The 17,383-nt window shown below is 31.9% G+C and overlaps 1 long non-coding RNA gene across 1 annotated transcript in view; it reads left to right on the forward strand.

Annotated features, from left to right (window-relative positions):
* Nucleotides 1–17,383, forward strand: part of LOC110255677 — a 793,233-nt gene that overhangs the window by 236,535 nt on the left and 539,315 nt on the right. Inside the window, exons 5-6 of the long non-coding RNA XR_002336321.1 lie at nt 1,137–1,187; nt 4,006–4,081. This is a non-coding gene — a long non-coding RNA (uncharacterized LOC110255677). The remainder of the gene's footprint in view (nt 1–1,136; nt 1,188–4,005; nt 4,082–17,383) is intronic.

Consider the following 17,383-nt stretch of genomic DNA (forward strand, 5'->3'; position numbering starts at 1 on the left):
AATATTGCGCTGTGTTCATTGCTAAAGTTTTATTATAAATCTTGATGTAAGTAATTCTCCCCAACCCTTTCAAGTTTCATAAAAAACCCTAAATTTTGCTAGTCATATGGTAGTTCTATGTAAAGTTTTCTAAGGTACCTCCATACTGTTCTCTATAGGGGTTGTATCAGCTTACATTCCCACTAACACTGCAGGAGGTTCCCTTTTCTCCACACCCCCTCTAGCATTTGTTATTTGTGGACTTATTAATATATATCCAAACAAAACTTTCCTTGAAAAAGACATATGCGCCAATATGTTCATTGCAGCACTATTCACAATAGCAAAGACATGGAAACAACCCAAATGTCCATCAACAGACAACTGGATTAGGAAAATGTGGTATATATCCACAATGGAATACTACTCAGCCATAAAAACAAAATAATGCCATTTGCAGCAACACAGATGGAGCTAGAGACTCTCATACTGAGTGAAGGAAGTCAGAAAGAGAAAGACAAATACCATATGATATCACATGTCTGGAATCTAATATAAGGCAGAAAGGAACCTTTTCACCGAAAAGAAAATAATGGACTTGGAGAATAGACTTGTGGTTGCCAAGGGGGAGGGGGTGGGAGTGGTATGAATTTGGAGCTTGGGGTTAACAGATGCAGACTATTCTCTTTGGAATGGCTTAGCAATGAGATCCTGCTGTGTAGCACTGAGTACTATGTCTAGTCACTTATGATGGAGCCTGATAATGTGAGAAAAAAGAATGGGTACTTGTATGTGTAACTGGGTCACCATGCTGTCCAGTAGAAAATTGACAGAACACTGTATATCAGCTATAATGGAAAAAAATAAAAATCATTATATAAAAACCCCTAAATTTTAATTGAAATTACTTTGATTACCTAGATTAATTTTGGAAACAATTATTATCTTTTAGATATTATATTTTGCCACCCATGAATATATGATATCTACTTATTCATGAGTCTTCTCTATGTTTTTGTTTTGTTTGTTTTTTTGAAAATGCTTTGTAACTTTTTCTAGAAAATCTAGTTATTTTAAAAAAATTATTTCTAAGTACCTTAGAATTATTGTTGCTATTGGAAAAATTCTATTTTTTCTAATATAAGAAATTGTTTCAGAGTTCCCATTGTGGTGCAGGGGAAAGGAATCCTACTAGTCTTCATGAGAATGTGAGTTTGACCTCTGGCCTTGTTCAGTGGGTGGGGGATCTTGCCTTGCAGTGAGCTGTGATGTAGGTTGCAGACACAGTTTAGATCCCTCATTGCTGTGGCTGTGGTGTAGGCTGGCAGCTGTAGCTGTGATTTGACCCCTAACCTGGGAACATCCATGTGCTGCAGGTGCTGCCCTAAAAAAAGCAAAAAACATTTTTCTATTATAAAATTTTGCTTTTGATCTGCTTTTATGTTATATTGTCTTTTCAATATTAATCCACAGTTGAGTAATATGTTTGTTTTGCAGTATTGTTCATTTTGATTAAAAAAATAAGACATAATAATTTCACTACCCCAGATGATTCATTTATACCATCAGTAACTGCAAAAGTAACTATCATAATTACTATCCTGGCTTTTATCATCATATTTTTTTTTACTTGGATTGAAATTCAAATAAAAGTGGGAATACTCTATTTCTTCTTTTCTGTTTTCCTCTTTGACATAATACTTTTGATATTCATTCATATTATGTATTATTTGAGAGAGCTTTCATTTATTGCTGTGTAGTAGAATGCCTCTATATTATAAATTGTCGGTCTTTTTCTTGGTACATTTTTGTGTTTCTGATTTTTTTCTGTATGAATAAACTTGCTATAAATATTTGCGAAAATATCTTTTGCTGGAGTTTTACACTAATTTTTCATGGGAGTAGTATGGGTCATAGTGGCTATATATATTTAGATTTGGTAGATACTTCTAAACATTTTTTTCAAAAGTAATCTAATTAATAATCCCATCAACAATGTCTAAAGATTCTAGTAGTACTACTTTCTCATTGATACATCATATCTGTCTTAATTTTAGCAGTTCTGATGGGTGTGGTCTATAATACCATTGTAGTTTTAACCTTCCCTTCCCTGGTGATTAATATGTTGAATATCTTTTAATAGGCTTATTAATCATTGAGAAACACTCATTAGTAATGTGCTTATATAAAATCTTGCCCTATTTTTAAATTTGATTCTTCAGCATTTTTATGATTTCTAGCATTCTTCATGATTCTGGATATAAATCATTTTCATATGTATGTATCCAGAATATCTTCTCCTTTTCTGTGAATCACCTATTTACTTTAAGGATAATTTCTTTTGATGAGCAAAGTTCTTTATATCAGAGTTCCCACTGTGGATCAACGGTGTCTCTACAGCACCAGGACACAGGTTTAATCCCTGGTCCCACAGTGGGTTAAAGGATCCAGCATTGATCCCTAGCCCAGGAACTCCATATGCAATGGGGTGGCCAAATAAGAAAAAAATAGTTATTTATATCATTGAAGGTACTTATGAATTATTATCCTTTTACTATTTATGTTTATTAATATTAAAAAAATTGCTACTCCAAATTCATGAAGATATCCCCCTCAATGTTTTGATATTTTTTTCCTCTAGAAGGTTGATCGTCTTTGTATTAATATTAATCTGATTAACATGATAAAATTTATAATTAACCTCAAATTAATTTCTCTATATGGTTTAAGGTAGGAATAGGGTTCTTTTTTTTCCTATATGAATATATATTTGCTCCAGTACAATTCATAGGAAAAAGTAAAATACTTTTCATAATAAATTTTTGTGGCAACTTTGCCATAAGTGAAATGTCTATAAACGTGGGCTTGTTCCAGACTTTAGATTTTGTTCCATTGAACTATACTATGGAAGGATGTTATTATTGCTATGGTGTTGTTGTTACCTTGCCATGGTAGGTAATATGCAAAATTTTTCTTGTGTATTTTTTTTTCTTTTTTTGTGTGTGTTAGGAAGTTGAGTCATGGGTATTTAAACTTTCTTTTTGTCTGACATGATCATTTTAAAATATTAAATTTGTCCCTCAGAACTACTGTATTTACATCCCATAAATTTTGTCATATAATAATTTATTATTTTCATCTCAATATATTTTCTAATATTTATTTAACTTTATCTTGCCTATAGATTATAGTAGTTTGTTATGTTATTAACACAATATTTTTCTTTCGCTTTCTGACTTACTTCACTTAGCAGGATGATGTCTAGTTATATCCATGTTGCTACAAATGGCATTATTTCTTTTTTTATGGCTGAGTAGTATTCCATTGTATGTATGTCTTTTTTTCCCCCCTTTCTTTCTTTCTTTTCTTTCATGGCTGCATCTGCAGCATATGGATGTTTTGCAAGGTAGGGGTTGAATCAGAGCTGCACCTACTGGCCTAAACAGAGCACAGCAACACAGAATCCAAGCCACATCTGTGACCTACACCACAGTTTGCAGCAATGCAGGATCCTTACCCCACTGAGAAAGGCCAGGGATCAAAACTGCATCCTCACGGACACTATTGAGCCACAGTAGGAACTCCTAAAAACTGTTTTTTAATTGGACAGTTATGTGACCAATTTTAGTACAGAAACTGTGAGATATAGATAGATGGATAGATAGATAGATACATAGATATAGGTATAATCTATATAGAGATATCTATATATAGATATATATCTAGAGCTTTTTGGGTATTACATAGTGGGTTATTTTTTTGAAATAATAGCTTTATTAGGATATAATTCACATGCCATAAAGTTCACAAATTTAAAAGGTAAATCTCGGACTTCCCGTGTGGCTCACAACATAACTTACTCGGCGTTGCTTCTACAGTAGCTGTGGCTCGACCCCTGGCCTGGGAACTTCCATATGCCGCAGGTGCGGCCACTTGTTTAAAAAAAAAAAAAAAAAAAAAGGTAAATCTCAGTGTTTTTTACTATATTCACCAATTTATAAAATCAACTCCTCTGTCTAATTACAGAATGCCATGTGACTCCAAAAAGAAGCCTCAAACCCATGTGCCTTCACCTTGGATTTCTCTTTGCCTTAAGCTTCAGGTAATGACTTTGTATTTCTAGATATTTGCTCATTTTAGGTATTTAGTATAAATTGAATCATATAAAAAGTAGCCATTTGGGACTGACTTCTTTAATGTAGTATTGAAACTGACAGTACTAATGGCCTGAACCCAGCCAGAACACAGATAGAGACTTGAGTCCACATGTTGGGACTTGAACCCAGCCTAAACCCAGATTGGGACTTGAACCCAAGGTTTTAAATTAGAATCACTCACCCTGTGTCTGGACTCACTGAGGTTCAGGTTCTTCATGTCTCTGTGCAGAAGGCATTCAGTGAGAGACAAAGTGATAGGCAAATTTTAAGATAGGACACTTGTGAGAGATACAAGCGGGCAGGTATGGAAGCTCTGCCAGGAGGATCCAGTGGGCTATAGTTTTATCCTCCAAGGGGCATGGGGGTTGGAAAACCCACCTCCTCCTTTCTGAGAGTAGTAGCTCCTCCTTAGTATCAGGTAAGGTATGTATTCAAATCTGCAGAAGGTGGTCCTCAAACTCTTGCCCTTGGTCTGAATATGAATGCAGGTCTAATCCCATCCCCCACACAACAACCTGAGGCAGTCTCAAGGCTCCACTAATGAAGCAAAGCTGCCTTGTTCTAATGGCTTTTTGAGCAATTTATGTATTTACAGTGATCTCTCAATGTCCCCTAAATTTCCCTCCTTATCTGTGGTCCATTGTTGGGACTTCTAAAAATACCTGCGTCTACTCCATCCCTGTCAGTATTAAGTTTCAAAGTTCAGCTATACTGTAACATGTATCAGTGTGTCATTCCTTTTTGCTAACAAATATGTTTCTTTGTAAGAACATATATATTTTGTTACCCATTCATCCATCCATGGCATTTATATTGTTTCTGTTTTTGTCTGTTATGAATAGTCAATCTTTGGACATTTGTATATAAATTTTTATATAATATTTTTCTTTCATTTCTCTGTCATTAATACATAGAAGTTTTATTTCTAAGTCATACAGAAATTCTACATTTAACATTTGAGGAACTGCCAAACTATTTTCCAAAGTGTTTACACCACTTTACAGTCCCATCAGCTATTTCTGAGAGTTGTAATTACTTCCAATACTCATTAAAACTTTGTATTTTATGTATTAAAAACTAGCCATCTTAGTGAGTATAGTATCCCTTTGTGATTTTTGATTTGTGCTTTCCTAATGACTAATGATGTTGAGCGTCTTTTAATGTATTGATTTTCAATCTGTATATCATGTTTAGGGAAAGGTATGTTCATGCCCTTTGCTCATTTTAAAAATTAGTTTATTATTCTTTTCACTGTTGACTTCTAAGTGTTCCTTAAATATTCTAGATACAAGTTCTTCCTGGATATAATAATTGCATATATTTTACCATCTTCCAGTTGACTTTGTACATTCTTAATGATATCTTTTCAGGGGAAAATATTTTTAATTTTGATGAATTATTTTCTATTTATTTTATCATTTGTGCTTTTTGTGGTCCTACCTAAGATCTTTCACAAAGAAAGATTGTAAATATTAACTCATGCTTTCCTTTAAGAATTCTATTGGTTTAGCACAATTAGGCTCTCAGTCTATTTTGAGTTAATTTTTGTGTATAGTATGAGTCAGGGTCCAGTTTCATTCTTTTTCATGTAGGTATCCAGTAGTCCAGTACTACTTTTTTTCTCCCAGTTGTATTAAGATATAATTGACATACAACACTGTATGAGTTTACAGTATACAGATTAATGACTTGACTTACATACATCCTGCAGTGATTACAATAAGTTTAGTTAATATTCACCATCTCATATATACACAAAAGGAAAAAAGAAAAAAAATTCCTTGTGATGATAACTCTTAGGATTTACTCTCTTAAGAGTTTTCATATATAATATACAACAATGTCAATTATATTAATCATGTTGTATGTCATATCTCTAGTACTTATTTATCTTATAACTGGAAGTTTGTATCTTTTGACCACTTTTATTCAGTGCCCTTTAACACCATTTGAAATGACTTTTCTTTCCACCATGGCATTTTCTTGCCTTCCTAATGGAATATCACTTGATAATGCAAGTAGGGGTTCAGCCAGGATTCTCATTAACACATGTCCTTCCCTGTGCTAGGATCACACAGTCTTGATTACCATATATTGTAACTAAGTTTTACATCTAAGTAAATTTTGAAATAGTAAAGTATGAATCTTCCAAATATGTTCTTATTAGGTTATTCTTTTTAGGTTATTCTGGCTCACTTATGTTTCTGTATGAATTTCAAGATCAGCTTATCAATTACTGCCAAATGAAAACTGAGATTTTGATAGGGATCAAATTAATTCTTTAGATCAGTTTTGAGAGGATTGACATGTTAACAATAGGAAATCCTCTGACCCATAAACATGGACCTTTTAATGATTTATTTAGATATCCTTTAGTATCTTGCTACAGTGTCTTATGGTTTTTTAGAGTTAAAAACTTACATATTTTTGTTAAATTTTATTCAGAATTAATTTATTTTAGATGTCTTTTTAAATGGAGTCATTTTACATCATTTTCTTATTGTTACATGTGAGTGTGTATAAATGTCATTGATTTTACATATTGCTCTTCTTGCAGTGTAGTCTTGTAGAAATTGTTTATTAGAGTTAATAATTTTTTCTGTGTGTTGTTTTGGATTTTCTCTATACAAGATGATATCCTCAATAGAAAATGATAGTTTAAGTTTTCCTTTTATCTTGATGCTTTTCATTTCTTGCTTTGCCTGATTCCTTCCCTACATCCTCAGTACAGTGTTGGTTAGAAATGGTACGTGAGTCTTCATATTTGTCTACCTGATCTTATTTCACCATTAGGTTTCATTTTTGTTTGTTTCTATAGATGTTCTTTATCAGATTGAGGAAGTTCCTTTCCATTCCTAATTTTTTAGCATGTTTATCTTATCTTTTCTCTAGTGCATTTATTTAGCTCTTGATATGTTCACATGGTTTTTTAATGTCCTTTATTCTATTACAATATTTTATTGCAATTCTGATGTAATATGTTATATTACATTGATGATTTGGAAATGTTAACTCAAGCTTTTATTCCTATGATAAATCCTGCTTGGTAAGGTTGTATAATCATTTTATATTTTGCTAGGTTTAGTTTTCTAGGTTTTTCTTTTTTTTTAGAATTTCTTATCTTCATTAGAAATATTAGTCTGTAATTTGTTTTGTTTTGTTTTACTCTTCTGATATCTTGTTTTGGTATCAGAGTATTAGTTGCCTAATTTGTGCGCAGTGTTAACGATGATAACATAGTTGCGGTTCGTCCTGCTTGCTCAGTGGTTACGATCCGCTTGCGTGAGCTGTGGTGTAGGTTGCAGACGGCTCGATCCGCGTTGCTGTGCTCTGGCGTAGCGGTGGCTACAGCTCCGATTCGACCCTACTGGACCTCCATATGCCCACGCCAAGAAATAGCAAAACAACAACAACAAAAAAACAAAAGAGTATAGTTGCCTAATGCAAAGAGTTATAAAGTATTTCCACAATTTTTTTCTAAGTAGATTTTGAAGAATTGATGTTAAGTCTTTTTAAAGTTTGGTAGCATTCACCAGTTAAGTCATCTGTGTTTTCTTTGTGCAGATAAGCATGAACCAAGTGCTGAAAAATAGTTCTCTGGGTCTAGAGAATTATTATCAGGAAAATAATAGCAACAAGAGCCAAGGCATTGTATTAATTATCTATTGCTACATAACAAATTGCCTCCCAAAATTAGTTGTTTAAAACTTTCATTGTCTCACATTTTCTATCAATCAGGCATAACAGCTTGCCTGCTGTATGCATGTTACCCTTCATTCAGAATATTGACAGGATGCCTCAGTTCCTTATGGGGTGCTGACAGGAGGCCATTTGTTCTTGCTGTATGGTTGCCTGAGTGTCCTCTTAACATACCAGCTGGTTTTCCCCAGAGCAAGTGATCCAGAAAAGACAGAGAAGAAAACTAGAATGTCTCATGACCTAGCCTCAGAAACCAGGACTGGTCATTTCTACAACCCTACTCACTCAAAGCAAGTCACTGAGTCTGGCCACACTTAAGAACTGGGCCTAGGTTCTATCCATTTGTTATTTAATAACTAGAGTATGAATTTTTAAACCACCACACCTTTAATAAGCATCTGCTACGAGTCAAGCACATTTATAATCATTCTACCTTATAGTAATTTATTTAATCTTCACAAAAATCCTATAATTAGATGTGAAAACTACTTTAATTTTTCAAATAATGAGGAAATAAGCTTTTGAGAATACACATTCATTTCTAAAGTCACACAGTAATATCCGCATTGTTAGCCCGGGCCGTTTGGCACCTGACCCTATGTGGTAACATGACACTATTCAGCCTCTCAGAGGTAACTTCACTGAGTTTATATTCTAAGACAAGAAAACTAAGAATGTCCAAATATACTGATTGTCCACACATCGTGGGGAATGAGATGTCAGAGAAAGGAAGGCTACAGCTTCACTTGCGTGCTGTCACAGAGGATTACGCTATACGCTAGTTATAAAGTCTGGGAAGTTCAAGACTTACCATAATTTAATTAAGGGGCGATGGCCTTTTTAATAATCATACAAACTGGATTTTCATTGGTCCAAAGAGGCAGATCTGAATCTGACTCTGGCTTCAAGCCCCTAGGACCTATAGTTGAGTAAAACCTGGATTTACACAGATTATCAACCCTTCTCCTATTTGTCATACATTTGAGGAAGCCGCCCTGGCCATTTAAGAGTCAATGGGAGACAATTTCATCTCATTTGTAAATGAAAGAGTGTATAAACCAAGGTCTTCAGGACAGGGAGAAATCTGAAAACAATGTTTCTACATAATAGATAATTTCAAAGCATATAAATCTGTGGTCAGAATATGAGCCTCTTAGAAATTTCTTTGTGGTTTGACTGCCAGCTCAGATTTGTAAAGCATTCTTTTTTGATGACACTCTTTTTACTGAGGATTTTTCTATTCATTCAAACTCTTTTGGTTGTAGAATTGAAATGAGTCTCTATTATGAAAATGAAGTGTCATAATTTTTAATCAGTGTGGATCACCTCTGGTGCTGATCTAATGAAAGACTATGAAGAAGACAGGAAGGATAACAAAAGAGTAATCATAAAAATCCAGATAATATTTTAAGGGATGCAGTTTAAGCTTTGAATAATGAAAATAATCTTTTGACATTTGTCATTTCATATTCCAAAAGCATTTGCCTTTGCAGGAGAAGTCAAACTTGCAGCCAGGGCGGTTGGGATAATGGCCCTTCAGTAGCAAATTAGTTCTATTTACTAATCTTCATTAAGCTCTCCGTAATCTATTGAATGTAATAATAATAACAATAAACATGATTGATAGCAAAATTTTCACATCATCAGTGTAGAAGAAAACACAAAGATAATATCTTATCTATTATTAAGAACCATATTTCATTTATACTAAATAGAAAAAATATTTTTATAAAAAAGAAAGAGCATTGGATTAGTGGTATAAAGCGTGGATGTTAGAGTCACATGAATACACATGAGGATAAAACCTTAGTACCATAGCTTTATAATTTTGAAATTTCATCAAGTGAATCAAATGGATTTCTAATAAATTATACATTTAAAATTCTACCCTCACAGATTTGCTTTAAGAATTAAAAGACAAAATGTGCTCAGAAAAGAGCCTGGTATGATGTATGGGCTAAATAGGAACAGTTAATGCCTTTGTCACTGGTCAGATGACTTTAATGAAAAAGCCACATTTATTATCAAGTATTATTTGAAATAGAACATTATGATGTTTTATTTTAAATAAGTAATTATTAGATTAAAACATTAACTTGGGTACTTAGGTCTTGACACAGCATTCAACATATGGTAGGAAATATTAAAACGAAATCAGTTCTATTGATAATATATATATGTATTTATATAATATATATTTTTATAAACATATGTACACAATTATGTAACAATATACAACAGTAAATATAAAATATGTATATATACACAAATTATATAAATATATAATTTTATATATTTATATATGTTTATATATGGATAATGTATATTTACATATGAATATAGTTGTTAATAATATGTAATATATAAATATACATAATATATTTTACATAATTTACATATAAAATTGTAAATGTAATAATATAATAAATATACATATAAATTATAATTTATAAATATATAAATTAGGTATATATATAACAACTATTTGTAGCCTCTGAAAATGCTCCAAAGAGCTTAGTTCAGGTGAATATTTTACTCAGGAAAATGTATAAAAATTCAATAAGAAAAGCAGGAGACAGTAGTGGTTGTGCTAAGCTTAGCAAAGCAGAAATTCCACTCCAGACTGATACAGTCAGAACACAGGTCTCTTACCATAGCTCCCCATCGGAGGGTTATTTTCCTAGGAAGAAATCTGTTGCTAAGCATTTATCATATGGTTCCCAGCTGTTTGTTGCCTAGGCTCTACTCTGAATGAGTAAAGTTGAGAGACAGGGGCTACCTTCTTGTTTGGAGGATCCATTTGTGTAACAGAGGCTCTGTCTTTGACGTGAAACCACTGAAACTCTACTCTTGCCCTGAGTGGTAATTTAGTGTCCCCACTAATTGGTGAAGCAATCCAACAAGAATTAAGGCTACTGCCTCTCTCCACCAAGGTTCAGTTCAAGGATGTCACTCCAAGGGAAGCACATCATTGTACCCACCCCCAAATCCTTGGCCAAGAAATTCTGCATGGAAAGAAAAGCAAGCAATAAAATGCATAGCTCCTAATCTTTTTGCAGAGGAACCAAGTTCATTAACAAAAAGGCATAAAGAAGCTTGGGATGGAAATCCTGTGAAATCAGATTGATATGATCATTATACAACTACAGATGTGATAAATTCATTTGAGTAATAAAAAAAAATGGAAAAAAAATCAGCCAATATAAGCTGTTGTTTGACTAAAAAAAAAAAAAAAAAAAGAAGCTAATGTCTAAGGTACTCTCAAAAAAAGTGGAGGTTGTGGTGGTAGGTAGCAATTGAGACGTTAATAAATTTAGTGAACTGCCAAACTGTACGTGCTAAATACATGTTACACTGTAAGTTGGCCAGTTGGCTGAAGAAAGCTGAAGAGAGGAGAGGATAAAAATATATTAGATTAAGAAAGCAAAATTAAAAATGGCAGAGATGAATCCAACTATATTAATAATACCATTATATGTGAATGGATTAAACAATCCAAAAATAGGCAGAAATGGTTAAAATGGGAAAAAAAAATAAGTTCCAAATACATGCTGTTTAGAGGAGACATGTTTTATATTCAGTCACAAATAGTTTAAAGATAAAAGGAGAAAAAATACATGTTATATAAATAGCAATCATAAGAATGCTGGAATGGCCATACTGATATCAGACCAAAAAAATCATGTTATAATATGTAATATTGTATATATTTACTATAATAAGTTAAAGAGGCCTATTTTATAAAGATAAAATGGTCAATCCATCAGGAAGACTTAACAATTATATACACTTATGCTCTTAAATATAAGCACAAACATACATAAAATAAAAACTGAAGTACATGAATAGAAAAATATAAAATTCAACAGTAATAACAGGAGATGTTAATAACCCACTTTTAATAATGTATATACACTAAAGAGCAGATTTGACATGGATATAGGTGACATGAACAATACTGTGGACCAACTATAACGCAGAACCTACCACCCAATTATGGCAGGAGATGGGTAGATAGATAGATAATTTTTTTTTTTACTAAACTGAACCTAGAACATCCTCCAAAAGAGATGACAGGCTAAGCCACAGAACAAACCAATACATTTTAAATAATGGAAATAATATGTAATATATTCTCTGAACACAGTGTATAAAATTAGAAAACAATAATAGGGAAAAATTTGAAACTCACAAATACATGGAAATTGAATACAGTCTTAGTTAACAAGTGAGTCAAAGAGGATATAAAGAAGGAAGTTAGAAAATAATTTAAAATAAATTTTGAAACTTGGAAAATCAAAACACTCCCTGCAAAACATATGAGGTAAAGCTAATGCAATACATAAAGTGAGATTTATAGCTGTTAATGCCTATGTTAAAAATGAAAAAAGATTTCTAATACTTAACCTTCTACTTTAAGAGACTAGAAAAAAGAAAAGCGAACTAAACCTAAAGCAATAGGTGAAAGGAAATTATATATCAGAGTAGTAAATAATAAAATAAAAATTAGAAAAAAAATAAGTGAAAATAAAAATTGTTAAAAAAACAATCTTGATACAACTTTATGTAGATTTCCAAGAAAAATGAGAGAAACCTTAAATGACTAGATAAAATAAAAAGAAGTAGGCATTACTATGGGCCTTATAGAAATAGCAAGGATTAGATAGGAATACTGTGAAATATTTTTTTGCCACTAAATTACTTGGGTAAAATGGACATAGTTCTTGAAAGATACAAACTACTAAAAATATTTCAATAGTAAGAAATAAAAAATAAGAGAATAATAGACCCTGTGAATGGACCTATAGCATGTGAAGAGATTAAAATAGTAATAAAAATAGTTTGTATTTATTTAAATATTTACTCTTAGTAATAATAAAATAGTAATTTTTAAAGTACCCACAAAGCAAAGTCTAGGTATAGGCTGCTAAATTCTATCAAACTCTTGAATAAACATTAACACTAATTTCAAAAACTTTAAAATACGAAAGAGGAGGGGATATTTCCCAAGTTACTGTATGAAGTGAGCTGTATTCTGATACCAGAACTATCAAAGATATCCAAAGAAAAAATATTTCTGGCAAATATATTTTAGAAAACTGAATCCAGTAACATGTTAAAAAATATATACAAAGGCTATGATTTATTCCAAAAATTTGAGGTTGGTTTAATATCCATAAATCTATGAATGCATTATGTCTTATCAATGGAATAAATAAAAATCATGTGATCATATCAATAGATACAAAAAAAAGCAATTTGCAAAATCCAATACCCTTTCATAAAAGCACTCAATGAACTAAAGGCAAAAATCTCTCAACTAAATCAAGAGAATTTATGAATAACCCAAAGTTAACATTTTACTTAATGATAAAATACTGTGTACTTTTACCCTATGATCAGGAACAGGACAAGGATATCAGTTCTCACTTCTATTCAACTTTTACTGGAAATTCTAGTCAGAGCAGTTGGCGAGAAAAGGAAGAAAAGGCTTCCAGCTAGTGTTATACTTAACAGTGTAAGACTAAAAATTTCCTCTTGTAATTGGGAACAAGTCAAGGGTGACTATTCTCTTATTCCACAAAGTGATGGAAATTCTAACCAGAATCAAAAGTCAAGAAAGGGAAATAAAAGGTATACAGATTAAAAATAATAAAATTGTCACTATTTGCAAATGATGCAATTACATATACAGAAAAATCCTAAGAAATATAAAACTACTCTTAAAAACAATAAATGAGTTCATAAAGTTTTCAAGATACAAGATAAGCAAAAAATCAATTTTAGTTTTATATAATAGTGATGGACACATGGACACTAAATTTAAAAATATAATACCACTTACAGTCGCTCAAAAATGAAATTATTATGTATAAATCTAAGAAAATATGTAAAGGACTTGAATGCCGAAAACTGCAAAACACAGATTAAAGAAAGCAAGGAATGAACACATAGCCCAAAGTGAAGATATCATTGCTATAAGCTCTAGTATGTACACGAAGAGATGTTTACCTGCTCTCTGGTTTTTTTTTTTTTTTTTTTGCTTTTTGAATCACTGCATGTTTTAGGTACAATCACAATGTGAAGACATGCATATTTAATACCTCAGGTTTTCATGGAGATAGGATTGTTGACTAGGTTGATTTCATACTCAGAAACCTCAGGATGTAGCAGTGGGGTGCTATATATCAGTCATGCTATTCCATGACTTCAGCAGAGTGTGTGTGCAGGGGCAGGCCACAAAATAGCACAGCACCTCTCCACTTGGCTGACGGTTTCGGCAACCCAGCAGGGGAAAAAAAAAAAAACCCTGGGATTTAGGATGCTGGAATTCCAGAAATCATTTAGCAAATCTGGAAAACTGGTAAATTAATTTGTCATTTCTAAGTCCTTTCTATACATTATTAAGACTGAGATTGTCTATTGATTTTCTTCTGAATCCTGCGTTATGCTAAATGAACATTTAAAAAGCCACACAACCTTCATAAAGTATCTAGTTTACACTGACTCTTATTTACCCAGCAGCAGTACTAGTACATCCTATACCTCAAACTTTATGTGTTAAAACATCAAAGGCTAAAAAAAGAAATCAATAGGAAGGATAATCAAGGAAGACAAACTGATCATGTATTAAAACCATAATATAGAAAAGATGTCAATTTACGCAAAATTAACAGCTTTGACAAAGTTGCTATCGCAAACCCAGCAATATTTTTGCAAATTATTAAATATTATTCTAAAATTTCAACATTTCTAATTATAATATTAATTTTCATATTTATATTTGAAATTTGTAACAATCAGCTATCATGGATAATTCACCATTGGTCAGTTTTGTCTTTTGCACCTACAAATTACCTCCTCCTTGACGTTCCAGAACTTCAATTCGAAAAGAGTGTCCATCTGTCTGTGTCCATGTGGTAAAGTTTGAAATAGAGCCCTAACCTGGAACGTTAAGTAACAACTGATTTAGAAGAATAGAAACACAGTAAATGTCTAAATCATTTTAATTTCTTCATATTTATTATTAGGCATTGCTGATTAGAAAGAGTTAAGCTTTTTTAAGTGTTTTTATATGTGTTTTTTAATCTTTTTTTTTTCATTTTTAAGGTCATATTGAAGAATAGTTGATTTACAATGTTGTGATAATGTCTGCTGTACAACAAAGTGATTTAGTGATATATATACACATATTCATTCTTTTTCAGATTCTTTTCTCACATAGATTGTCACAGAATATTAGATAAAGTCCCCTGTGCTATACAGCAGGTTCCCATTGGCCAATCATTCCACATGTCACGGTGTGCATCTGCCAGTCCTCAAAGCCCAGTCCATCCCCACCACCACCTATCCCCTTTGGTAACCATAAATTTGTTTTCAAAGTCTATGAGTGTGTTTCTATTCTGCAAATAAATTCATTTGTATCTTTTTTTTTTTTTAGATTTCACATGTAAGTGATATCATGGAGCTTAATATAAATCAGAATTTATGACACAGGGTAAATATGATTTCATGAAAGTTATACTATAAGTCGCTATAGGGAAAGAAAAAGCTTTTAGTTAATAATAAAACCTTTGACACAACAAGTATAAGCGAAGGATCTAGCAATGCATTTTATAGCTGCCATAGTACATTTACCTTCTGGGCTTAAATTCAACATGGATAAATTATTTTACATGCAAACCAGCTTACATCTATATATTGGTATAAAAATGAAAATCAATAAATCTGTTCTAATGATCACAAATAAGTAATAACACCAAAGGTATTCCCTAACTAGGGCACCATTTGAAAATACCATGCAATAAGCAAAACTTAAATTACACTAGAAGATGCACCATTATTCACCCTTGTCACTAAGCTAAGAAATACACACTAAGAAATACACACTAACAACAAAATTCTTCCAGAGTTTTTTTTGTTTGTTTTTTTTTTCACTCAGATCACTTTCACCAAATGTAAGACCTTAAAACAGGAATCATCTAAGTATGAGCTGTGTGTTAACATTCATATATGATTACTCTAAAATTCATTATATATAAGGAATTTCCCTTTCTTACTTTCTACTATTTATATATTTTTCTTTCTGTGGTAGAACTAAGTTGATGTATACAGTGTACTGGGGTCCTTTTGATATGAACTATCAAGCATTTTAATTAGAAATAATTGATAGAAGAGTTCCTGTAATGGCTTAGTGGAAATGAATCTGACTACCACCCATGAGGACACAGGTTCGATACCTGGCCTCACTCAGTGCATTGAGGATCTGTCGTTGCCATGAGCTGTGGTATAGGTCGCAGACATGGCTTGGATCTGGCATTGATATGGCTGTGGTGTAGGACTAAAAACTACATGACAATATTAGGAAACAGATTTTAGTCAAAATTATAGAGCAGACACAGATAATTACATATATGTATAATTTTAAATGATAAAACTAACTTGTGTAAATATATGTGTGTGTGTGTATGTGTATATATATCTCCACACATAAACTGTAGCATATACTATAAAGACTTATGCTGTTATTTTAAATGCTGGGCTAAAATGGGGATTTAATTCATATTTTAATCACCAAGAATAATGCAAAACAAAACAGAAAAAGAACTTTGTCTAAAATCTCATCAAAATCCAAGTGAAGGTATGTAATGCTCTAATAAGACATTTATGACTAAAAGCCAATTATTCTCAAAACTTTAGTAGTTTTTCTAGTAAAAACTACTTTTTAAATTTTCCATGAGTTACTAGCTATGTTAATGTAGACAGACAAAAGATTTGAAGGGCTGACTGTATTTGTTGACATTATTTGCATATTTAAGTCTAATTCAGTTAATTAGAATTTAGGAAAATATATAATACAAACTTCACAGAATACATAAAATACTGTGTTATTTTCTAATATACAAAATTGCAATTACTCTTTTTAAAATGCTGTTAAAATAAGATGAAAAAATCATTGATATAAAATTAAAAATAGCACTACAATATTTAAAATATAATGCACAATAGCAGAATTTGATTTAATATTATAATGTGAGCACATGTTGTATTCTTTATTAAGTTATTTTTGTACTCTGTATCATTGCATTTGCAGCAGAAAATTATCCAAATTTAAACTAATTGAAAAAACAATTTAAAGAATGACAAATGGCAACAATTCCTGGCAGAACCAGCCAATTCACTGTGGAGACTCAAATAATGAAAATTGTCAAACTCATTTATGATTCTTCTCATGAGATCATGACAAAGACCGTGTTAAAAATATTTGTGTGGAGGAGATATTTCTCTTGGTGTGAGCCTCTTTTGTTTTAATTTTAAGTTTGAATTACTTTATTCAGGACATTTTTATCTATACAGTATTTATTTGGGTAGTAAATATGTATATCATATATATAATATATATGCATACATACCTATAAAGCATGATTTGTTTTATATGAAAAAATGTATAACTTATAAGATTTTACCTCTTTATAGTTTTCAGTCCCAGACTTCTTGCATGACTCAGAACTACTAGCTTTATCCTTAAACATATTTACAGTGATTAT

Source organism: Sus scrofa, chromosome 10, assembly GCF_000003025.6.
Source record: "Sus scrofa isolate TJ Tabasco breed Duroc chromosome 10, Sscrofa11.1, whole genome shotgun sequence".
Taxonomy (NCBI): Eukaryota; Metazoa; Chordata; class Mammalia; order Artiodactyla; family Suidae; genus Sus; species Sus scrofa.